This window comes from Mustela putorius, unplaced genomic scaffold (assembly GCF_011764305.1).
Source record: "Mustela putorius furo isolate JIRA1106 unplaced genomic scaffold, ASM1176430v1.1 tig00537227_pilon_pilon_pilon, whole genome shotgun sequence".
NCBI lineage: Eukaryota > Metazoa > Chordata > Mammalia > Carnivora > Mustelidae > Mustela > Mustela putorius.
The window spans coordinates 7,506,317-7,531,978 of record NW_025422368.1 but is presented as its reverse complement, the minus strand read 5'-3'; positions in this window follow the sequence as shown (position 1 = coordinate 7,531,978).

Genomic DNA, 25,662 nt, shown 5'->3' with positions numbered 1-25,662 from the left:
CCCAGGTCAGGATAGCACCAACGTGGTGTCTCCCAGATTGGCACCACGATTCAAAATAAAGGAAAAAGATGCCTCATTATATCCAGGTGTTTCTATGCCTTCAAATCGTGTTTGGAATTGTGTAGTTTTATTTCTAAATCACTTATTCTGATTCTCTATGATCTGTATACTTAAATTCATTAACAAACGGTTCTATTTTGCCAGGGAAGATAGACTTAAAAACAAAACAAAACAAAAACCTGCATGGGCTGGATTATTCCAACCGTCCACAGATAAAACCGAGTGTCCACCTGGTGGCAGAGGGTTGTAATGCAGGCAAAGCACCCAGAAACCCCGAGGCCTCTGGGCAAGTGCACCTAACAGCCAACGTCACATCATTTTACTCTTTCGTAAGGGTTGTAAATGCCCAGAATTCTCCTTGTGAATTCAGTTACTGTCTTTATCCTACCGAATGTTTTCTAAATGACAGCATTTTGCAGACGTTAGAGTCCCCTAATATTAATGCCCGTGAGTGTCCAATCTCATGTGCTTGTTCTTGGCATTAAATTAAAGGGCAGGGATTACTTCCGTCTAGCACAGATTTTCCATGGAGATGACACTGAATGGTGATAACTCTAGGGTAGTTGTCTAGCTGGAGAACTGGTAAGTAACATAATCCAGGCCAGGGTAGGGAGAAAGAAAGGATATTTTGAGAAACGCTGGTGGATATAAGTTCATGTGTTTATTAAGAGCAGAGCTTTTACCGCTTTGGTGCCTTGGGCTGCATGGCTTGCTTGCAAAGATGCAGGGTGGTGTATCTGTAGGCTCACAAAGACCTCTACCTTCTCTGTTTTGCCAGCTTGGAAACAATACCTGTGGTTTTGGTGCTCATTGTGTTTCCTTTCCCTGTGCATGGTGAGTTACTCATTAAAGACGTTGCTCTAGCGCTGAGATATGTGAGGTGGGGGGAGGGAGGCCAGTTGTTCCAGAAGCAGTGTGTGCAATGTGAATCCAGCAGTAACATGGTGAGCGGTTGTGAGAAGGCAGGAAAAAAACAATTTCATTACCATCTTTTCCAGCAGACATTTCAAGAACCCCTATATTACCTATTGTACTAGAGGCACAGGTTTATGTAATATACTATTTCTTCTCTTGAATGGCTTATACATTCTTGCAAATCTCTTGGGCCTGCAGCAGTGAAAAGAATTTTGGCCTTGGAGTCAGGAGCTCTTAATTTTACACTGATCTATGCATCTAGCTTGCTGTGTGATCTCGATCCAATTGCTTTACTCTGTGGGCTTCAGATGGTTCATCTGGAAAGTAGGGTGGCTGAGTGTAGTTTTGTGATGAGCGGTGCTAGCTCTGGCTTGTTTGCCTCTCCTCTCCCTCATCCTGCAGAATTTAGTTGTACTATCAATGACCCTTCAGCTGAATCTGAAAATCAACCACCATGCAGCTAAAATAAGAGAGGAACTGGCTGAAAGTTTTCCCACCCAGTGTGGCTAAATCGGAGGCTAAATCGGAGCCACCCACTGTGGCTAAAACTGCTGCCTTTGGGACCCAGCACCCCTCTCCCAGCCCTACTTGGTCTCCTGGGTTCATGTCTGTTGCCCAAGGAGAGGCAGAGGGGAGACCTAGAAATAGGAAGCAGGCTCCTTTCCCTACGGCCCAAGAAAAAAGGCCCTGGGAGAGAGGACGTGTCCAGATTTGTCTCCTCTGAATGGGGCTCAGAAGATGGAAGTGTCCCATCGTCTGCACCTGTGCATCTCAGCCCATCTTCTGGGTTAGAATGACTAATGATGACAGACGCTCTGACAGAGATCACCTGAAGCCTTGCATTTTCTTGCCTGATTCATCGGCCAGTTTGGGGTAGGGAAACATTCCCCGTGCAACCTGGGCATTAACCTCTACCATGCCCATTGAGCTGTCCTGGATACAACTTTCCAAGAATGTTAGCTGATGGGCACCTGGGTGGCTCAGTCAGTTAAGCATCTGCTTTCAGCTCAGGTCATGATCCCAGGGTCTTGGGATCCTGACCCGTGTCAGGTTCCCTGCTCGATGGGGAGTCGGCTTTTCCCTCTCCTCTCCACTTCTGCTCTCTCTCGCACTCTCCTGCTGAACATGGAGCCCAGCGCGGGACTCAGTCTCACCACTCTGAAATCATGACCTGAGCCGAAGCCAAGAGTCAGATACTTAACCAACTGAGCCACCCAGGAGCCCCAGATTAAACCAGTATTTCTGGGGGATGAAACCCAGGCACCAGTGTTTTTTAAGTCCCCCCAGGTGATTCCAATGCACACTAATGTTGAGACCGGCTGCCCTGGGGCCATGCAGTCAGCCTGGGTCACGCTCTGATGGCCGAATCCCAGTGAGGGCCAGCAACTCAGCCTCTCAATTCACTTGTTGGGCCCTGCTGGCTGGAAAGCCAAAGGGAGGTATTCATTCTCAGCAAGTGTAAGAACTGGCCGAGACCTGTGTTTGTTTCCAGAACCCAAGTGAGATGTTCATTAGTTTTTGACAAAACATGTCCAAATGCCACAGCACCAAAGGGTGTTGAGCCAGCCGGATGACTGAAGACTGGGAAGGGCTGATTCACTTCCTCACTCTCGGGCCTGGATCCCCTGGCCTCCCAGGGCAGCCCCATGAAGGGAGCTATTCTTCCCATCCAGGGTGGAGGCGGCTGGTTTTTCCAATTCAACTTGCCTTCAGTTGCCCCTTCCTGCAGCTCCAGCAAGTGCCCAAGGGTCACTGGGGCCAAAGAGAAAAGGTGGGTTTTCCTGAAGAGCCAGACTCTCATCCTGTTGATCTGAACAGGACCTGAGAGGCCCCAGTCACTTTCTAGTGATGAGTGACATTTGCAGAGATGAGTCTTCATCTCCCATCAGGCAAAGGTTTAGGAAAAGCACATCTGAAATCAGGCTCTGAGGACATTGTGCCCTACTCAGGCTGTCTTAAGGGACGAAGCTGCAGCCCCCGCATGGGGCATTGATTTCCAGAGTCTCACTGAGGAATATCATCCTTGACTTGGGTCATATGGAGACACAAATGATTCGCTTTGGAAATGAGATCTGAAATTATATGACTATTAGCTCATTTTTCTTGACATGTCCATAGAATTTCTTAAGCTTTGTATCCATAGCTCTTCTTACGCATTCCATGCTGACCTAGGGAGACTCAGTCAATACAAGGGTGCCCTCAGGCAGGCTATGAGGCAGCCGGCCATGATTTTTGCCCATATCGGGGCAAGGGAGGAGAAAGGGCCAGCACTGGGTGGGTCCCAGGACAGCCAGAGCAGGTGGCTCTCTGCTCTCCCCTCTGCCTCCATGTCTGCCTCCGATACACCTCCATGTTAGCAAGCATCTTGCAGATATCCAGATATCCTGAGAAAGCTTTCTTAGCCAGCAGGCCCCTAGACCACAAGTGACATCTGAATGAGGCTCTCTTTGTGCTCTGACATGGAACAAGCCCATTTCCTGGGGGAGTTCAGAAAGGAAGCAGGGGGAGGATTTTCTCCCCTCCGTGGCTGCATAGGTGAGGTTATATCTAATGGAAAGAGAGACTGGCCAAAGGTTACCACCTCCAGCTTTATCAACTCTGTAGCTGTTTTGTTGTCTCTCTAAAGTCTCCATGTCATCCACCTCCAGTGTTGTCTGGGCTGTGCAATTAGCACTTTGCTAAATGCCCCCTAATTCTTCAGTGGGCCTTCATTAGCGTGCCATAAAGCTTCAGGGCCTAGCAGGCTACTTAGAGGCCAAATAGTCCAACCCTCTTGACTTAGAGATTGGGGAAACGGGGCCCAGAGAGTAGTGCTGTGAACCATATTGGAGCCCAACGCTAAAGGAGAAGTCATTTCAGATCTATCGAAGAGTTTGATATTTTGTTCATCATGGATGACTTAAAAATCTCTTTATTGTAATCACTGAGGTTTTTGGGTTTTGGGTGCCCCTTAAAGCTTACACAGAGGTGAGTGCCTCACTCTAGGCCAGGCCCTGCCAGGAAGGGTGGAGAGTTGCTCAAGGCAATGCTAGTTTTGACCAGAGGCCAAAGGAGAACTTGGGTCTTCCAAATCTACAAACTTCATTCTTCTCTGTTGGCCTCAAGTGCAAAGTCCTATCTCTCCAAATAAGTCCAGAGTTCTGGTGGGCAGGGAACTAAATTGGTAGAATAATAACCCACTTGCAAGGTTATTGCCCAGCCAGGGAAGTAATATTTGAAAATTCAAGAAGCTGCAAGTTCATTCCCTAAATACAGGATTGCTGCCGATGGTGGTGTCCACATATTATTACTGCAGTGAGATAATAAGAGCTATAGGGACACATGCCAAGATGCAGACCAGCTCCCCAGCCCCACCCTCTCTTACCTGTACTACTTTCCAAGTGAGGAAGCCCCCTCCATTTTTCCCAAACCCAGGCTGATGACGTTCTTCAAGAGTTCTGTTACTCACCCCATGCTCCCAGCAGAGAGCACAGCCATAGATACATGAAGAATGAACAGTGGTCAGCAGCTGAGCCCTGACGATCACCTCTTCTTTCTGCATAATGACCACATGATGCGGCACGTTCCTCTGTATGGGGACACCATGACACAGCATCCGCTCATTGATGGACACTCAGTTGCTTCTTTTTGTTCTCTCCTTCCCTCTCCTGCTGTCCTCTTTCCCTCTCCATCTCTCTTTTTCTCTCCCCCTAATGTTGTGGCTGGGAGAAGCCCGTTTTTTCCCTCCAGGGCTCTGCACTGCAAAGGAACGTAATGTACATAGTTTTCTCAGATAGAGTACATGTTCCCTGCCCAGAATCAGTACTGCTTGTGGTCTATGTCCTCTACCTAGAGGGTCAATGGTGCCTCCCCCCCCTTGAAGGGAAAGCCCGTAAACCCAAATGTATGAAAATCACGGTTTGGTGCTGAGACTTTACAGAGAACTCACTCCCCAAGTCTCTGTGAGCATGGCTGCTGGAAGAACCCATAAAGGAGAAAGGAGAGCCATCTTACCATGAACCAAGTTGGGTCAGCTTTGCTTTGGCTACAGCCAAAAGAAAGTACACGTGGTTTTTCTTCTCTCCCTTTATCGTGCCATTCCCACCACCCCTTTTTAAAGAAAGAAATCATAATTTTAGTATCATTTCTAATAGGCAATTCATTCCCATGACTCAAAATTTCAAAAGTATAGAAAGTTGTCTTCTCCCAGTCACCTACTTCCCCTCCCAGAGGGAACCAACTTCACCGGTTCCTCGGGAGGGATTCCAAGTATACCCAAACAATGGTCTATAAGTGCTCCCACTCCCGTTGCAAATGGTAGAAATCACTCCTTCCCTCTCTTAGTACAAAAGGGTACATACTCCATACACTGGTCTTTACACAGGACTTCATTTTTTGTATCTTGGAGATGATTCCCCCATCAACCGCTGAAAGCATTCTCCTAGTTTTAATGTGGTTTACTACTCCATTGTATGGCTTACCACAATTTCTTTAACCAGTTCCCTCTTGATGGACATTTGGGCTCTTTCTAGTCTTTTGCCGAAGTAATGCTGCAGTGATGTTTGTATATATGTCATTTTGTACATGCACACATTGATCTGTAGGATTATTTCCTAGAAACAGAATTGCCGGGTCAAAATTGATACACATTCAGAAGTTTGACAGGTAGTGCCAAGTGCCCTTGCACAGAGCTCAGGCCAGTCCCTCCTGTAGCCCAAGAGTGCCCCTGGGAGCACACATTCCCCAGCTGCTCCTGCCGCGGTTTATAAAGGAGGACTCTCGCGATAGCCACCTTTACGGTCACTAACTTTTCTTTTTCAATCCAAAAAGTAAAAAATGGCATCTCAGTGTGGTTTTGCTTTGCATTTCTCTTATTAAGACTGGGTTTGGTTTGGTTTGGTTTTCTAGGACTTCTTTGTTCGTACGCTTCGCCCACTTTCCTATTGTATATTTGTATTTGGGAAGTACCTGATTTGAGCGTGCCCTTCCCACAGAAGGTCAGACCTTGTCTGCAGTAAGAGTGGTCAAGTCCATTTTGTCTTTTGACTTTGCCTGTGGTGATTTTGTTTGTTTGCCTTGCCAAACTTTTATTTTTATCATCAACTTTATCATAATTTTATGATTTCTGCTTTCACTCACAGATTTCAAACTCCATTCAGAGGTATTTTAGAATTTGATTTTTGACATTTAATCTTTTAATCTACATGTAATTCATCTCCTCTTAAGGTGTGAAGGATGTATCTGACTTTATTTTCTCCCCCAGTTGTCTACACAGGATATTTATTGAGAAGTCTGTCGTACCCCATTGGTTGAATTGCCATCTCCATAGGTCGTAAATTCCAGAGTTTCTTGTGCCTGCCTGGGCTTCTCCTCTGGTGTCTCCCTGACCTAGGCACTTGTGTGCCAGCACTGGACCCTCTCTTTTCCTTTCGGTGTCACTTGGACTTGACTACAGGTCCCTGGGTTTGCAGACGTTGGACTGGGATGGGGTGCAGTGGAGGAATAGCAAAAGTGTTGGATAACATCAGAAAACTTCTAGACTTTCTCCAAAGCCTCCCCACATCTAAAATGGTTTTTCTCTCACACTTCCTCTCTAAAGAAAAACAAAGAAAACAAATATGTTATTTTCCTCATTTAAAAATTTGACTATTTGGGGGCGCCTGGGTGGCTCAGTGGGTTAAAGCCTCTGCCTTCGGCTCAGGTCATGATCTCAGGGTCCTGGGATCAAGCCCTGCATCGGGCTCTCTGCTCGGTGGGGAGCCGGCTTCCCCCCCTCTCTCTCTGCCTGCCTCTCTGCCTACTTGTGATCTCTCTATCAAATAAATAAATAAAAAGTCTTTTAAAAAATTTGACTATTTGTCCACCTGGAGGGTATCCCTTTTTTTCTGTGCACTCTGCTGTACTCAGGGGAGGGGGGCTTCCATTCCAAGTCTAGGAGCTTGGGGAGGACTGGAAGCAGGGCTTTGACCACCATGTGGCTTCTCCCACAGACTTCTGGAGCTTCAAACCCAGCACTTGCCGGTGGAGTGTAAATTGAGCTGGTCTTTATCTTAGAGACATAACTATGGACCCTAGACAAACACATTAACAGCTACTAAGACTAAACTAATACTGGCCAATAAACAAATCCCCAGGAGAGATTATGCAGAAGAATCCTCCCTCCCTCTGCGTGCCCCTGGGGCTCCTGCTCCCTCAGCCCTCGGCTCCTCCCCATCGTGCTCCCCCACCAGACGAGTCCATACAGCCTCGCCAGCGGCTGCCCTGCCATGGCCCCCTTTTCTAGCCCAGCACGGTCCCCATGCACTCAGTAAGTAATGACTGCAAATAACCTTAAGCGAACAAATCTCCTTAGAAGGAACAGCTAATAGTTCCAAACTATCAAAAGGAAAGCTTCTCCTTTGGAGGTAGAAATCATCCCATATGCCAGAGGTTTTTCAACTTAAAGGTCTTCAGATGTGCCTCAGAGGTTCCCTGAACCCCTGCAGTGATTTGCAAAATTCATAGGTAAGTCTGGTGGGGAGGGCTTTTTCTATGTAGTGAGAGAGGAGGGTCCTCAGTGTTCATAAGAGTCTAATACTTTAAAAAAAAATGTCTAGTTATCTACGGATAAAATTACATCTGGAATTTGCTTCAAAACATTCCAGTCAAGAGTGCAGGGAGTGGGTGGGGTAGGTGTAGTTACGGATGAAACGAGGTTGACCATGAGCTGATTGTTGTCAAACCTATTGACGGGGGCTTGGGAGTTTATTTTATTATTGCCTCATGAAAGAGGGAGGGGAGGGGGGACGGAGGGAGGGAGGGAGGAAAGCCTTGTTACAGACAGACGGAAAGAACCAGACGGCCCACAATGTACAGCTGCCCTCTCCCAATTCCAGCTTTACAGGAACCACTCCTGCCTTGGTAAGTGTTTGGGAGCCTGGAAACTGTGTGGATGCAGAAGCGTGTCCCCTTCACTCTCACCTCCACCGAGTACGCTCAGCATGGCCCAGGGAGCAGCTCAGGCCCCCTCCCCATGCCCGTCGCAGGCCTCGAGGGCCAGGGAGCCGGTCATCCGAGGCCCTTGGCTCCTCACCCCAGCCCAGGTAGACAGAGCCCCTGTTGCCCGAGCAAGGTGGTGCAGAAGTGGGCTGTGGCCGCCCCATTTGGATATGCTTGGAGTAGAAAATTCACAAATTCCAAGCTCCTCTCCCAAAGCAAACCTCCCCCCGCCCAGGTGGCTGAGCCTGTCCTCCCTCCGACAGAGACGGCTCCATGGGCCGCCAAGCGGGAGGCTTTGAAAACCGGCTTGTGTTTGGGTTGTGAAAGCATCAATGTGTGCCCTGTTTGCGCAGAGAAGGAGCATATTTTCTCCCTTCCCAATGCAAACTCAAAAGATGCTCCACGGTTTTTCTTCAGACTTTCCACAGGAAACATAAATAAGGAAGAAAGATGATCGTAGGAGCAGAGCCCCGACATGGGACGCCAGCCCTGAAGGCGAAGGCACTGCTGGAACAGGCGCCCTCTGTCCCTTGGTGACAGCCTCCAGAGCCCTGGGCGCACCTCTCCTCCAAGCAGCCTTCGAGGCTGAGGCCGGGGGAGCCACAGGACCAATTCTCAGGCCCAGCTCCCGGCCGTCCTCGCCTAGCCCATGGGTGGCGGGTGCCCAGGCTGGGCGGTTGTGGCGATCCCTTAGCTGCCTAGCTTTCCATCTCCTGTCTTTGCTTGTGTTCAAGTTGAACACACCGTGCTGCTCCCAGCCCAGGGGCCCAACAGCACAGTGAGTCTGATGCTGAATCAGGGTGAAGTGTGGGGACGGCTTCCCAGGAGCCCGAGGTCCCCCAGCTGACCAGTCCTCCCTGTGTTGGGCTCCGTCTTGCAAGGACATTCCATCCCTGGTCTGCAGTCTCTGACCTCAGGGAGCTTATAATCTGCATGCAAACACGAAGTAAGAGCAGCCGTAAGGCAGTGTTTGAGAGCACACTGTTAAAAATAAAACAGAGAGACAAATCTTGAAAATTCCCTAAGCAAATTCACACAAGCAAAGCTGAATGCAGTGTATTTTGCAGAACGAACTCGACATTGATTATTTCTTGCTTGTGCCTCTGAAACCTCTGAAAAGCCTAGGCAGAGAACTATTGCCCAAGACTGACAGGAGGTTAAGCACTGACCAATTCCCTATCTTAAGAAAATTCAAATATCATAAGAAAAAAAGAAGAAAAAATTCTAATATTGAAACCAATCATCATGAAGAATAACAGTCACTGCTTTCTCACCCTATATACTGCTTTACAGTAATATACCCCCAGAGCCTCATTCCAGTTTGGTTCTATAATTTCCGGTTCACTAATTGTCTTTTTGGTGCGTGCACCGTCAGTGTTTACTAATCACTACTTTGGTGATTGCTTGGTTTTACTTCTGCTATTTCTGAACTTTTGACAATGCACATATGCATTGGCTGACCTAGCGTTTGTATAACCTTAATGGACTTTTTTTTTGCACACAGGATCAGAGTAACTCCTTCTCATGGGTTATAAATACCAGCTGACTGCTTCCGTGTTGGGAGTTTGTAAAAACTGTATTTCCAGATCAACTGGGCCCGACAAGAAATAGAGGATGGCCTCTGATGCCGGAGCGAAAGCAAATGCTGATAGGTTTATTATAAGCTTTGGTGGCTCGAGTGTCTGCTAGGGCCAGAGCTGCAAGGTTTCAGGGCCGCCATTTCTGTCTCTTGACATCCAAGAAACTTTCTTCGTGAAATATTTTCCTCTCCTTTAGTTTCTCTTTTTGGATAGACCCAACAAGCCCATTGTGCATCTGCAAATTAAAAAAAAAAATAAAACGTAATATCAGTTCCTAGAGCCCTGTGATAAGTCAACTACACAAAGCAAGGACACCACTGGGAGATGCTTCTGAGATTACGCTTCCAACCAGAGTTAAAACTGGCTTTGATGCAACACATTCAGAGAAAGACCACAGGAACCATTTCCTTTTCAGCTGAGGTTTATTTGTTTTGTTCATCTGAAGCTAGAGCCAATAAGCTAAATAATTTTCAATGGCTAAGAAGGTTTCTCAGATTAGGATAATCAATCCTGTCTCAGAAAAGCCAACCAAACTGCAGCCCAGTGTGCTGTATCCACAAGAGGAGCCGGTTCTGAGAGGGGTTTCCCTAGGGATGCTTCCAAGAGCAGAGGCCCGGCTGAGACTGGCTCAGAGAAGAGACGCAGAGCAGGAAAGGGAAGGCGGTGTGCTGACGGGGGTGAGGAAGAGTGATGGAGGAGAGGTGGTCAGGGCCCAGGTGGCTCAGAGCATGGGCTCTGGGGTCACACGGGTCTGGGTCTGAAGGGCTCCCTGGGCTCTGCCACCTAACAGCTGTGCAGTGTGACGTGCTGTTATGTTTCCCGACCTATGAAAGTGGCACAATACCAGCACCTGCCTTCTAAAGTAATGGTGAGATGAAAGAAGACAAAATATGGAAAGAACTCATGGGCAGTTCTCAGCCAGTGGAGGCTATTCCAATCATGCAAACAGAAAGAGTAAGGGGACACATCGGGGTTGGGAAGAGGGGACACGGTGGGAGGGGTACCAAGGCCTGACACTACAGACTGCATCACCCCCCACCCCCAGCCCCATCTCCAGCCACCTGGGACAGCTCATCTCCCAGTCCAGACAGATGGCACATGAATCTATTGAGAAACCATCCATGACAGTTATTGGAAACTTGACATTTGCAGGGTCTCCACACAATGCCTAGCTGCCACGGCTGGCAACAAGGCCTTATTCACTTCCCCATGCAGCTCCCTTAGCTGCCCCAGCCCCTCTGTCGCACGCTGGCTGCTGGTGTGCAGAGGGCCCCCTGGTGCCCGGCCACCTCCCCTCCTCTGGCTCTACGTGATTTCTGACTTGCTTTTTCCAAATGTGAAATCTTTGAATGAGGTCATTTCAACTGAGGGGTGGGGTGTGTGAGGGGAGTGTCACCAAGGCAACATTTCCGAAGTGCAGAGGTCCCTGGGGTGACTTTAGGCGGAACCTGGATAAACGTTTTTCATTTTAATAGATACATATTTATTGTTAAATGTATTTATTTTGAAAAGGTAGAATATCGATCCCATGATAGAGTTTTTAGTTCACATAAACTTGAGTAAAGCAAAAGAGAATGAGAGAGTTGATTTAAGGAAACTATTAAATGCTGAATAGTCCAGGTGGTCCTTGGTCCTGACAAGTAATTCTGGGAACACTGCACACTTGCTCTCAGCCCTCACCTACAGTTTCCTGGACACGCTGGTCTGATGGACTTGGTTTTGATCACAACAGGATGGTCCTACCTTGGGCTGACCAGAGAGAGGGGCTATTCCATACCCAAAGAGCTCCAATGACATGTCACAGCTCCCTCAACTATGTTTTATCTGCCCCCTACATGGACACCTGGTCTGCCTTGCTGTTCTCAAACACGACTCTCGTATTTCAAACTGTTCAAGAGCCCTCCATAGCTCCCCATTTCCTACAGGACAGAGACTGACTCCTCAGCCTGGCACTCAAAGCCCTGCTCCGTCCATCTCTCCATTTCTGCCACAGGCCCATGTACTCACTGCCTGGACATCTGGTGTCCTCCCTTTGGTGTCCCCTCTGCCCTAGCTGCTCTAGGGATGTGGATGGGGGCTGTCCACTCATCTCCAACCTGTCCTGTGATTCCTCATCCTCCTCCCAGGCCCCTGCATCCTCTCCTCCTGCAGATACAACTGACGGTCTAGCAGAACGCTCAACGCCTGCCTGTGGGTTCTGCCTCTGGCACTACTGCTTACCAGCTGTGTGTCCTTGAGCCAGTTACTTGCCCTCTCTGGTACCCCATTGCTTCATCTGTAATGAGGGCCACTGACAACAACATCTACCTCCTCCCAGAGCTGTTGGGAAAGCTGACTGAGATGCTGTTCCTGGCACAGCACCAGATACACAGTAGCAACAAGTACACGTCTGCGGCCACACCTTCCTTGAACTTGGAGTTTAGTTCTAGCACAGAAGAGCATTTTGGCACTCCTTTCCCAGGGAGGAGGTGTTTGATAGATACTTGTCGACTGATTGTGGATGTTCTGGGCTGCGTTTTTTACATTCTTCTCTTGATCAGAGGTTCCAGAGGGCCTGACAGCAATGTTCCCTTTCCTGGGTCTAAGGGTCCCTGCAGCCCTGAAAAAAAAAAAAAAATCAATTCCTAGGTTATCTCGCCATCTTCTCTTCTCTGGATGAGTCTTCTTTGGTCTCGAGGGCTCTATGTGAGGCTGCTTCTTCTTCCTTCAACTTTGGCCTAACATCTAGAATCGTCCCCGGAGTTGCCAAGGCCAGCAGAGGAGGCACGTGAAGCTTCCACAGAGCAGACTGGAGGAGACAGAGGGCAGGGGCTGGACACACAAAAGGCCATCTTCTCGACTGGAGAGCGGTCACCAGCACACACTGACCCAGGGCCCTGTTGTGCCAGGCACTGAGTGAGGGGCAGCCTTCGAGACCCAAGCTCTGCCCCTGGTCCTGGCCCACTTCTTTTCTTGCTCTGGTTGATACAGAGATGGTTCCAGAACCTGGATGGTTCCAGTTTTTCAGTGACCAGCCAGTGGCCACAGGCCTAGACTAGCAGCAGGCCTTCCCTCCCCCATCCAGTCCTCAGCCTTCTCTGAAAGATGTGTGTGTTCCTTCAGCCCTCCCCCACACCACATCCCCTTCCTCCCACAGAGCCCGGGTCCCCAGGCTGCAGTCCAGCAGTCCCTCTGAGCAGACTCCGGGCGAGGCTCGGCTTTGTTAGAAAACCTCATTAGCAGAGACAGCGAGGCCGGGGGGGCTTGGGGTGGCATTCCAGGTGTCAGTTGAGAGGGGCCGCAGGAGGAAAGGCCATTAAACCACGCTGAGGTCAGCCCCTCGCAGAATGAAAACAACAAACTGCAACCCAGGAGAGGGCTGGAAAGTACACTGGCAACTGAAAAGGGGATGCCCCATGCTCGGCTGGGAATGGAGGGCCCTGCCTGGTCCTGGGAGTCCCAGGGGTGAGGTGTGACCACCCTCCACTATGTGAAGCCCCAGAGGATGGAGGCAGAGCCTCAGGAGACTCTGAGCCCCCAGTGCCCAGCGCATGCAGGCACTCAACAAACATGGGATGAATGAATGAGTGTTTAGCCCATTCCCAGCGAGGAGGGCCAGCAATATCTCCGACTACTTGAGCGCTCACTAGGTGTGAGGCCCAGTGCTAAACTATGTATAAGCTCTTCATACGGCAACAACCCAAGTATTATCAGCTCGATTTTAAAGACAAAGAAGGATAGCTACCAGAATGTGTTGTCTGGGGCTCCTCTGGCCCTTCAAGAACTCTCTAGAACTCTCCCTACCCATACCTGGAACTTCTGAACCAGCGACACATTTCCTTCATTCCACAACTAGTTATAAAAAGGCTGAGGGAGCACTGGGGCTGAGGAAGCACAGGAAAGCTCACTCCTCCTGAAGGGCGATTAGAGTGAACGGCTGGTATCTGGAATTCGCTGTCCAGAGAGGGAGAGGGGCTGCCTGGAGTCTGGGCACAGAGTCTGTCGAGGGAGGCGAGGACAGCGGCTGCCTGTGTGTGTGGACTCCTGCTTTGCTTCAGTGAGTTCTGTTTGCCCCTGCTGAGCAGGGACGTGCAGGGGTGGGTATTTTTGTCACCTAACGGGGAATGCTCATGATTTATGAAGTCCTTTTAACCTCAGGCTGCCTCATAAAGAAGCTTTGAGGGGACTCCAGGGAACCTAGTTATGAAAGACCTTCCTTTCTGGGGCTCTTTTAGAGGAGGCCTCACTGCCTGCCTGCCTGCCTGCCTTCAAGGATTAGATACCTTGTGTACCCTAGTCTGGGTCTGGGATGATGGGGGCCGGGGACCCCAGGAAGACTGGCTATGGATCTGTGCCTTGTTCCCTTAAGCCTGCTCAGGCTTCTTGTCCTTTACAGCCTCTTAGCTGAAACCTGCCTCAAGACATCTCTGATCCCTGACCCCTCAAGCCCTTGACTTTTGAGGCCCAAGCTTCCACTGGATGAGTCATTCACCTTACTGAGCCTCAGTTTTCTCATCTGCAAAATGAGTATAATACTACCTACCTTTCTGAGGACAGCCCCCATGCGTCTCATCTGTTCTTGTCTCTCTAGCATCTCAGGTGGGACACAGAGCAGTGGATACAAAATGGCAATTTGTCCAAGGGAATTCTACTGGATTCCACCAGGAGGAATCAGTGGAACCTACAAGCAAGGAGCCTGGTGGGCATTTAGAAAAATCTGGCTTAAATCTGGATTTTGAATTTGATTCTTCCCTGCAGATGTGGAATGGAGACCCTGGACCAGATTGTGAGATGGGGTCCCCTGAGGGCCCAGCTCTCTCCTCCCAGACCCCTTGGGGCCAGCTACAGAGGATCTTTGCCTCTCTCCCTTCCAGGCACCCCTCCCCCAAACTGGACCTCCCGGCCTCTTCCCAGCCCTGCAGCAGCCCCTGTGGCCCCTCTGGGGCGGTGGGCGTCCCTGTGTCGGAGCAGCCAGCCCAGGCCCCTCTCCAGGGAAGGGGCGGAGGGGTGTGAAGGACTGGTGTGTGTGACTTTGTTTATTTTCTCTGAAAGATCCTGCCTGAGTCCTGCTATAAAAATAACCTGCCTGGAAACCTCATCTCCGAGGGGGAGAAAGAGGCTTTTGTATCCAGAAAAGTGGCTCTAACAGCCTCCCTGTGCCTTCGTCTCAGCCCCACACAGCAAGGAGAAGCTGGCTGAGGCGATGAGGAGCCTTGGCCCAAGGGAGGTGTGCAGGGCGTAGCCAGGGGATGGCCCTGGTGGGGGAGGGGCAGGGAGGGGGAGGGGTTCAGTGCCCCCCCCCCGCCACACCCCCCCCACTCCCGTCTGCGTGACCCTGGAAGTTCAGGAGGAGGAACTGAGGGAAAGAAAGAAAGGAGACATTGACAAGAGATACAAACCAACCAAGATGCACTGGATATCAGGAGAGAGACAAACAGGCCGGGAGAGAGAGGAAAATCAAGTCCTACAGAGAGAGACACCGGAAGGAGACTGAAGCCAAAGGAGAAAGAAAACAGAGATGTTCACCCAGCAAGTTGTGGCTGGAGCTCAAGGAATCAGAAAGAGTCTGCGGCCAGGTTTATAGAGGGAACTAAGGCTTTGGTCCAATTCCTGGGATCCCCAGTGTGTCCCCCTGCTGGGGGAGGAGGTCAGGCAGGGTCAGAGCTGGGCTCTAGGGCCCTTCCCTGGTCCTTTGCCCTGGCCAGCTCCTGCTCTGGAGCACGCTGGGGTGATAATGAAGACACAGGCCTGACTCGGGTCTCTCAAGGTATGCCTTCCCAAGGGCCAGGTCCAAAGGCAAGAAGGGATTCTGCGGCAGTGAAAGAATGCTAGCATTGCATTTGGAGGCCTGCATTCAAGTCCCAGTTCTCCCACTTGTTAGCCTGGTGACTGTGAAGTCTTCCAGCCTGGCGTTCTCACCTGTAAACTATAAAGGATAGGGCCCACACCAACTCGCAGCACCGTTGGGCAGATCCATGGAAGGGTACCCAAATAGTGCCAGTGAGACGAGAAGGGATGAGCCATTCAAACACATTTCTCTAGGGGCTGGGGTTGACCGTAGAAATTGCCAGTCTCGGTAACCAGCGCCACTCATGGTGTAAGCAAGAATGTCAAAGAGAAGCTCACAGCTTCAGCCATCTGGGGAAGAGTAGGTTCCAATATTAACCATGAAAGTAAAGTTTTTCTCCTATAAGAAATCTCCTGTATCTTTTCATCACCAAGACTCACGTAGATTCACATAGAATCAGGTTGGTAGAACACATACCCCTGAAGACACTCTTACGCTTAAATCCAGCGGGGAGGCTGAACTCTCCTGTGATAATGTATGGAGCCAGCAGAAGATAATGTATTATTTCCCCTAGGGCTTGGAGTTGCTGTTTTGGTGGTAGGGGTGGCTTTTCTTTTCTTTTTTTGTGACACAGATCAAAGGAAGAACAGAGCTGGGGTCCAGGATGCTTTAAAGCAACTCTTGGAGGGGCACCTGGGTGGCTCAGTGGTTGAGCATCTGACTCTTGATTTCGGCTGAGGTCGTGATCTTGGGATCGTGAGACTGAGCCCTATGTCAGGCTCCACATTTAGTGCAGAGTCTGCTTGTCCCTCTCCTTCCCTTTTGCTTGCTCTTGCTCTCCCTCTCTCTCAAATAAATAAAGAAAGAAAACCTTTTACAAAAATAAAGCAACTCTTGGAGGTACGAATTAACATGTGGAGAAACTACAAAGGAAACTCTACTTTGGGGACAAAGAGCTGGGCAGCACAGCTGTTCACTGAAGCTAGGAGAGGGCTGTGGGGCTACAGAAGCCATGATCAAAAGCGGGCTGTGGGCACAGCAGAGCCTAAAGCATCCCCACTGGCTTGAGGCTGAGCAGGGACCCAAGAAAGGAAGAAATGGGGGTAGGACTGCAGCAAGGCAGCTACTGGGAAAAAGAAAGGAGGCGGTCTGGTGATGCATCTGGAACTGTCCCACAAACTGGCCCTCAACAGCAACAAATTTGAAAAGTAACTGAAGGAATGTGCTCAGGACACTAATAACATTAATAGTTAAAACAAATGGTTAGCATTTACTGTGTGCCAGGCCCTGCTCTAAATGCTTTGCATGCATCATTGCATTTAGTCCTTATAAAGGTCCTTCCTAGGCATCCACCACACCCCCACAGTATAGCAGACTCTCATGCTGGACAGGGCTGACCCCAGTCCTAGATCCATGGGTAGGCCCTGGTAGATTTGAGCCAATCAGGGTAATCCCGTAACCCATGCCAGAGGGAACACCTTCAGGTTGTTCCAAGTAAAGTGTAGACTAGGACTTGACTAAAAATGAGGGAAGAAAAGGTGTGAGGCCTGGAGCTGCTGGCAGCCATCTTAGGATCATGGGTGAGCCATACTGAGGATGAACAATATATCAGGAAGGCAAAGCCAAAAGAACCACAGAGAACAAGCAGAAGCCCTGATCAAACTATTCCTGAAACCTTCATGACTTTAGGATTTTCATGTGCATTAATGAAGTCCATGATTAAGATAGTTGAGTGAGATTCTTTCCTTCCTTCCTCCCTCCCTCCCCTCCTTCTTTTCCTTCTTTTTATAACTTACAGCTGGAAGTATCCAAACTGATGCAGAATATGTCACCCGGGGAGGTTAAGTAACTTGTCTGAAGTCAAGTAAGCTACCTGATAAGTGAAGGAGCTGGGATTCAAATAAGGCAGGGTGAATTTAGAGCCTGTGCTCTCCCAACAGCATCAAGGAACCCTGCAGCAGCTGCACTCTGACCACACAGCAGCTCTGTGCCAAATCCCCATCCAGGGCACCTCACTGCGTCCTCATGGCAGCCTTTGGAGATGGCAGCCACTGTTATCCCTGCTTGTACAGATGAAGGAACTGAGGCTTGAACAGGTTAACTGACATGCTCATTGTCACATAGCAGAGCAGAACTGAATCCAGGTACCTGCGATCAGGGTGCTGGGCCTTCTCTCCTGTCCTGTGGGCAGAGGCTGCCCAATAGTGTTTCCAGACAGTCTCTTCCATTCCCTTTGAGGGTGAACTGACTTCTAGTTGTTTTATCTACGTTGGTCATAACTCCATGGTGATTGCACAGATAGGTGAGCGTTAAAGGGAGGTAATTTTATTTTATTTTATTTTATTTTTAAAGATTTTATTTATTTATTTGACAGAGAGAGTTCACAAGTAGGCAGAGAGAGAGGAGGAAGCAGGCTCCCTGCTGAGCAGAGAGCCCGATGCGGGGCTCGATCCCAGGACCCTGAGATCATGACCTGAGCCGAAGGCAGCGGCTTAACCCACTGAGCCACCCAGGTGCCCAAGGGAGGTAATTTTAGCCCAGAACATTCCTATTTTTCCAGCAATGGGGTGGGCACCCTGGGAGAGTCTGAGCTCTCTGTGGCGGGCAGGCCAGCAGGCCAGGGCTGGTGGAGAGGCCTGTTGCCTGCATGAGCAAGGCTGGAAAGAACGGCTGACGTTCTGTACTTCCAAAGCCTCAGTTTCCCCATCTGTACAGTGGTAAGGGCAGGGCTGGGTGAGGGCTGACATCTCTTCCACCTCTAACATTCTCAAATTCTGGAATTCCCGGAGGCAGGACTCCAGGCCCCAGGGTCTAGCCAGGAAAACAGAGAGGAAGCTGTTAGGCCAGCTGGGTAGAACAGTGGAGCTTATTGAACCCACGGTTCCCTGAAACAGAAACAGCCAAATGGCGCAAGCAAAGATAAATTCATTTATGGGGCTGGTGAGAGCAACTGAAAAAAATGCAGGGCTTGAGGGCTGTCTGAGGAGAGCCAGTTTTCAACTGGTGGGCTGTGACGGTGTGCCCGCAGGATAGAAACTGTACTCCGGGCCACAGGCTGCCCCAGCCAGAAGGAAGACAGTGAACCTGGACATGACTGTCCCCATCAAGTGCCCAGGGACCTAGAAGTCCTACATGGTCAGGGCTCCCTCACGTGGGTTCACTTCCCCCAGAGACCAGGGAGAGCTGTGCTTGTCATTAGCAAAGGGAGGCCTTTCGGAAATGTGCCTTGGTTAAACTAAAAACGTTGTTTAACTGAAAGGCACTTATTCGGCAACACAGAGACCACTCTTGCAAAGCTGTGAGGCTGAGAGAGAGGAGGCCTGAGTCTCCTTCCCTGCACAACTTTGGGTGGGCCTTGAGACCCAGGGGTAGACAAGATGCCACCATAAAGCTCTGGGGAGTCTCTCTGGGATGTTCCCTCCACTCTTCGCTTTCATGATGATTAATGTTGATATTGTGACTATTTGCAATGTGCTTTGCCATCTGCCATCCCATGTGAAAATGGAGCTTCCGAGAGGGTAAGCGGAAAGTCACTCAGGTAGCAAATGATGGTTTGGGGGTTGAACCTAAGGCCCTGGGCCTGAATCCTATGCTCTTTTCTTGTGGCACCTGCTACGCTTTTGGGGGGCCACAGAGGGCTGACTTTTCTAGGATGCCTTTTTCTCTTGCTTAGGGACAATGCAGAGCCCTCGGAACTGGATTAAAACCATTACAAGTGACAGTTTTGAAAAGATTGGTATTTGAAATAGAAGCAATTCTAATGGTAAAGTAAATGAAAAGAAGTCCAAGGGACTTCTTTATGACTTTCTTCATGATGATTACTTCTAGGCTTTAAAATAAGGCAAATATTGGAAATTAAATGATGATTTTTTTTACTTGGTGTCACCACCCTACTGCTGTCCTCAGTAATTTCTAGCCTGCCTTTGGCCTATCTCAGGTCCTTGGGCCCCAGGGCCACACTGCTCTGTGCTGAGAGGAAATCTCTGGAATTGTCTGTGAAATTGGGCCAGGCTATCCAGCTGGGAAGATGCCTGTGCTAGAGCAGAAGTGACTCAAGCAGAGAATAGGGCCCCTGAAGGAGGTGTTCCATGAGTGGGGAGGAACGAAGGTTGTCTGGGAATAGCTCATGTTGTCCCTTGCAAGAGGAGGCAAGGAAATAAGGCTACAGAAATGGAGGCTCTGGAAGAGCTATAAGTCATATTCTTCCCTGGGCTCTCGAAATGCAACAATGACCACCATCTTCACCCTCAGAGAGGAGGCCGAGTCCAATTCCAGGAGTCCAATTCCAGGCAAAAAGAGTAAGAGAATGGTAGAGGGGAGTGTTAGGAATGTCCAGCAGGGGAACAGGGAAAGAAGTTGGAGATTCCCCAAGTTCCCCTCCCTAGGGGCTCAATGTATCCTCCAGAGCTCCTTGGGACCAGGGCTCCTTCCTGTGTTTTCTAGTTCCTTCCAGACTCCAGTCTGGGGACAAGGGGGCTGCAGTTAAGTACAAGGGTATCCATTAAGAATCCAACTGGAATATTTTCCCACTTTCCCTGTTCTTTTTTCCATAAGTTCTATGTCCAACATGGGGCTTGAACTCATGACCTTGAGATAAACAGTGGCATACCCCACTGCCACTGACTGAGCCAGCCAGGGCGCCCCTTTCTGTGCTCTCTCTGATACTGCAGAGGCTGAGGGGGACAATGGGAAAGATTGTGGGAAGAAGAGTTTGGGGGGAATTCTGAGCTTTTTAACAGCAATTGGTAAGAATGTGCAAAACTCTTTTAAGTAACATAAAAATAAACAGCTAGTAACTTTTTTGATTCTCTGCCTCAAAAGAAGTAAAATGTGTTTGGGGTACAGCCGGCAAGCAGCTCCTTGACTCTCTTTCTCCTTGATCCAGTCCCTCCAACCACCCCTTCTCCCTAGCAGTCCTGCCCTGGTCCCTCAGCCACCCACCCTTTTAGAGACCCCATGGCATCATGGGGACTAGCTATTTTCTGGCTGACGGTGGGAGGGGCTGGAGACCCTCGTATGCTTGCGGAGCAGGTCAAGGTCCCTGAGGACCCTGGGATGGAGTCTTTGTAGGAGTCAGAGCAGTGAACAAAGAGGCCTTTGAGTCCTGGCGAAAGCCCTAAAGAGCCAGTGCCTTGCGCCCAGCCTCATACCCCCAAGGACTGGCTCAGGCAGACTGCTGGCTCTGGCCCCTTCTCCCCAAAGGGGATTTCTGATGCAGCTTTTGTGCCCCAGATGTTGCAGTGAGGTACTCAATTCACCTGAAATATCACCAGGGTTGGGGACATTCCCTTGAAGCCCTCTCATTCCTTCTCTCTCTCTCTCTCTCTCTTTTTTTTTTAGAAAGATTTTATTTATTTATTTAACAGACAGAGATTATAAGTAGGCAGAGAGGCAGGCAGAGAGAGAGAGAGAGGAGACAGCAGGCTCCCTGCTGAGCAGAGAGCCCGATGCAGAGCTCGATCCCAAGACCCTGGGATCATGACCTGAGCCATAGGCAGAGGCTTTAACCCACTGAGCCACCCAGGCGCCCCCATTCCTTCTCTTTTAAAAGACTTTGGATTCAAACAGACTTGGTTCCAGTGTTAGTTTCTACCACTTACTGGTCATGTGATCCTGAATAATTGACAATTTCAATTGAACTTAAAATGGGAATATTATTATTCTTATTACATTATATTGTATTATAATTATTATAATTATGTTATAATATTATTCACTTCATCGGTTGATTACACAATGCCTAGCACATGGTAAGCACTCAGTAGGTATCAGTATCAGGATTATTATTCCTAATATCTATCCCCATTCTCTCTTTCCTCTTGACTCCTGCCAGGCTTGACCCTCAAGTCTAACCCCAGTCTGACCCCAACCCAGCAAATGGGTCCATCAGGTGAGAAAGCCTCAGTTGGGCCTGAGCTGGGCTCTTCAAGGTTGTGATAAGTTTCCTCAAGCCGGGGGTATAGGGGCAGGAGTCATGTGAAAAAACTTCAGGCACTAGGTACAGGGTGAGGTTGACACTGACCTTAGATGATTGAGCGGACTTTCAATGGCCACATTTGTGTCACTTACAGGCACTCAACTCATATGGACTCCTGGAATGTTCAAGAAGTTCAGTGGTTCCTCTGGCACTATTGGTGGGAATGCAAACTGGTGCAGCCACTGTGGAAAACAGTATGGAGGTTCCTCAAGCAGTTAAAAATAGAACTACCCTGCAACTGATTCAGTAATCCCACTACTAGATATTTACCCCCAAATACAAAAACACTAATTCAAAGCAGCTCTATGCTTATAACAGCATTATTTACAATAGTCAAACTATGGAAGCAGCCCAAGTGTCCATCCATAGATGAATGGATAAGGGAGAGGTGGTGTATGTATAAAATGGAATACTATTCCACTGTAAAAAAAGAATGAAATCTTGTCATTTGCAACAACATGGAGCTGAAGAGCATAATGCTAAGTGAATTGACTCCAAGAAAGACAAATACCATATGATCTTACTCATATGCAGAATTTAAGGGAAAAAACCAAAACAAGTAAAGGAAAAAGAGAAGAGGGACACAAACCAAGAAACAGACTCTCACCTATAGAGAACAAACTTGATGGTTACTGGAGGGGAGGTCGGTGGAGGGGGTGAAATAGGGGATGATCAAAGAGTATACTTCTCATGATGAAAAAATAATAAAATGATAAAAAATAAATAAGTTCACCAATTTTTAAGTTTTGAGAGGATCTATGAGATGGCTAAACTTCTGCAACCTCTTTCCAGCAAAATATAGAATTCTACATGTTTTGCATATAATTTTAGTAGGTTTATCTGTGGACCTCAAGTTTACCTTTACTCATCTCACTGTTCAGAGGGATTAAATAATTTGAGGACCCACAGCTTGCAGGTGGCATAGCTGTGACTTGAACCAGGATTGTAATAGTCTTTGCTCTTCAAAGAAATGCCTCCATTCTGTTCTTTAATTGGGGTTTTGTTCACTCCCCGCCTTGGGTACTGGGAGGTTTTGCAAGCCCAAGGTGGTCTCCTTGAGGTCCCAAGGAGGTTGTTCAAGGGTTGATTCCGGTGGGTCCTAAGCTGGGTAGAAAGGATTGAGCAAGGCCAAGCCAGAGTTCCTACCAAGAGCCCACAGGCCCTGCCTGTGGCAGTGAAGGGTTAACAGAGCTTGAGTGTGGCTTTGTATATGTGTGCTCGAGAGTAAGGTTGCATGTGCAAAGGCGCACGTCTCTCACTTGTGCGTGTTGGTGCCACAGCAGCGGGACCGCAGGCCAGCCTGGGAGAGGTGCCGCAGGGTCCTGGTATGAATGGGCCTCTGTCTTTATGGCTGTGTGAGCCTCTGTGTGTACAGGTCCCATTAAGTCGCCCTCAGCCACATGTGGAAAGGGGAGGAGAGGCCCGGAGAAGCCCAAACCACTCGGCGTCCTTCTGATTTTAGAATGAAGTGGAAGACATAGGAGAAAGAAATTATAAAGACCCAAACTCACATATGACTAGAGTACACATACACACCCTCTCTGGGGCTATCACAGCCTCTATTCTCAACCCTGTTGCCAACTTCCTGTTACTTCTCTGGGTGATTTGGGGTGAAGAATCTTCAGCTAATGCCCTAAACCAGATTCTAGATTGCTGACCCTATTTACCTCTGTGGCTGTCTCAATGATATACTCTGTGTAACTTGTCTTTGTCTTGATTCTGGGTTTGGCTTCTCTTTCTGGTCTTACCTGCAGCTCCCGTGATACACACTCATACCTCCAACCCAGCCAAGCAGGCCTCCCTTGCACCATTATGTCTGGGATGGACAGGCTTGGCTCAAGTCCTGTCCTGAGCCCCATGTTCCCACTCCCCCTTCTGGTCCTCTCTGGGCCCCTGTTGCCCTTGGCTGTGGTTTGTTTAATGGAGCAACTCCTGTCTGAGAGCAACCCAGAGCTCAGGACACAGGGAACACTTGTCCAAACTGGCTATTTTTCACCCAAAGAGCCAAACCACAGTGATGGGCTCAGTGGCCTGGCCGGGTGCCTTCCTCAAGCCTCCAACCACTAGCCTGGCCCCCATTTCCCTGATGGGGCCTGATTACCTGTGGCCTCCAATTTAGGACTCCTCATTACCTATTGGGAGACTTTCTTAGCTGGAGTCTGGCACCCCCTGTGAGGGGAGAAGGGAGATCTGGCTTCTGAAGCAGCAGCTGAGACACAGAGAGATACCCTGGGGACCAAAGAACAGGCCCACAGAGACCAACAACCATACCATATTCATCCCTCTCTTCCCAGTTCCTGGCACAGAGTAGGTCCTAAAAGAATAAATTGAGTGAAGAGTTAAATAGATAGATGGATAGATAAGCAAATGGGTAGATGGGTGGATGGATAGATAAATAAATGAAGACTCTTAGACCCAAGTAGATATTCTGATAGAAACCTAATTTGGGGGGTGCCTGACTGGCTCAGTCAGTAAATCATGTGACTTAGGGTTGTGAGTTTAAGTCCCATATTGGGCATAAAGCCTACTTAAGACAGAAATTAAAAAAAAAAAAAAAAACAACTCAAACCTAATTTGACTCTTTGGTTTAGTCATGGGAGGGAAGGAAGGAGAGACTTAGGTGTAGAAGATTTAGCCATCTTACCCCAGAGTCTAAAGGAAATCGCTGAGCTCAGACCCTTTACAGTTCATCTTTGAGACTCCCCTGGAGGTCTGAAGTTGAGTGAAACTAGTGTATTCCTCAGGCCCCTTCTTGCAGAGGTTTCTATACTCACTAGAAAATGTGCTCTGCTGCTGAGCAAAGTAGCAATGAGTCAGGAAGGAATGGAGGGTGGGGGAGGGTGGGGAGAAATGAGGCTCAGGCTGATGGTAGTGGTGCCAGGAGCAGGCCCCGGGGACAAAATGTTTCAGGCTGGGCCTAGAGCAAAGTGTTATGTGCTTGGACTGGGAGACTGAGGACATTTCCAGCACCTAACACAGGGACCTGGCATATAGTAGGCACTTAGTATCTTTGAATTAATTAAACATTTCTACACCCTGTTCTGACTAACATCCCCAAATCCTTTTCCAAGGGGCATATAGGATTCTCAAGAGCCCTGGACCATTAAACACCTTCTTCTGGGGGTAGACTGAATCAGGGTCAGCAGCCCTACTGAGGGAACAAGGGGCCGTGTGTGTATGTCCACCCCCACCATCCAGTCCCCCTCCCCCATCCTCATCCTCCCTCCAACCACCATTTACCTTGGTGTTGATCCAGAAGCCTGCGGCACCAGAAGGGAGCAACACAAATCCTCCATGCTCCGTGAGTTTGTGCATGTGTGTATGTGTGTGATAGTCTCATCTCAAGCTTAGGCAAAAGGCCTCCTCACCCCACTGCCATAGGATGGTGTACGGGGCTGTGGCTCCTGGGGGTTGGGGGTGTGGGTGGGTCCTCTGGTGGAGAAAGGGCTTGGATGATAAGAAGGGAAACTCCACCCCAGGAAGGCCATAGCTGCAGGGCTCAGAGACCCCATTCAGGAGTCCCATCCCCCAGGCCAGGCCCAACAGATCATCTCTGCTGCTGAAGTCTTCATGGAAGGAAATGCTTAGAGCTTCTCCAGGGCCCTTGCTCCTGGAACATGCTCCTGAAGTTTGATCACTATTTCTTGCAGCAATTTGCCTTGAGACAGGCCAAGCAGCAGTCTTTCCTTACGGCGTATCCATGGTCAAAGCTGCCCTCTGAATTAGATCTAGAAAGGCTGTGTTTTGAGGCCCAAAGAGGCTTGCCTCTAGTCTGAGTTGAGCCCATTTTCTGAACAGACACAAAACTGTTGGCTCTGGGCAGGCAAGGAAAGGCCTTGTGAGCCAAGAGAAAACAATTAGGAGTAATTACCATCAAGAGAGGCCCCCAGTGAGGGGTGAGGGTGGGAAAGGCCAGTCTGTTTAAGAGGAAGCTCAAAGTGGCAGACTGATTTTGGGCAAAGAAATAGGAGAGAGGGTGGGAGGAAGGGTTGAGATTGTGTGTTGTCTTTCTTTCCCAGTAAAAGAGCAGGACCCTCCCCCCTTGGCCTCTAGCTTGAACTAAGTTCCACCTCTACAGGGGCTCTGTGTAAGGTGGTGGGGGTGGGGGAGCAGGAGGGCACAGGGCTGTGCATTCCTGAGATTCTCAAACCAGTCGGAATGGCAGAGGAAACTCCATACTGAGGGGACAGAGCAGGAGACACAGAAAGAAGTGAAAAGAAAAAAATGGAACACCGTGGAGCAGGGCAAAGTCTCCAAATGTCCCTACATACACACCCTTGATTCCTGAGCTCCTGTGGTGATGAGCTCTATCTGCTTGGTATCAGCATCTCCCTTCTCACCACCCTCCCATCCTTAGCCCTCCCCCTTTCCAGGTTAGAACTAGAGGCCTCAAAGGAAGTTTTGCC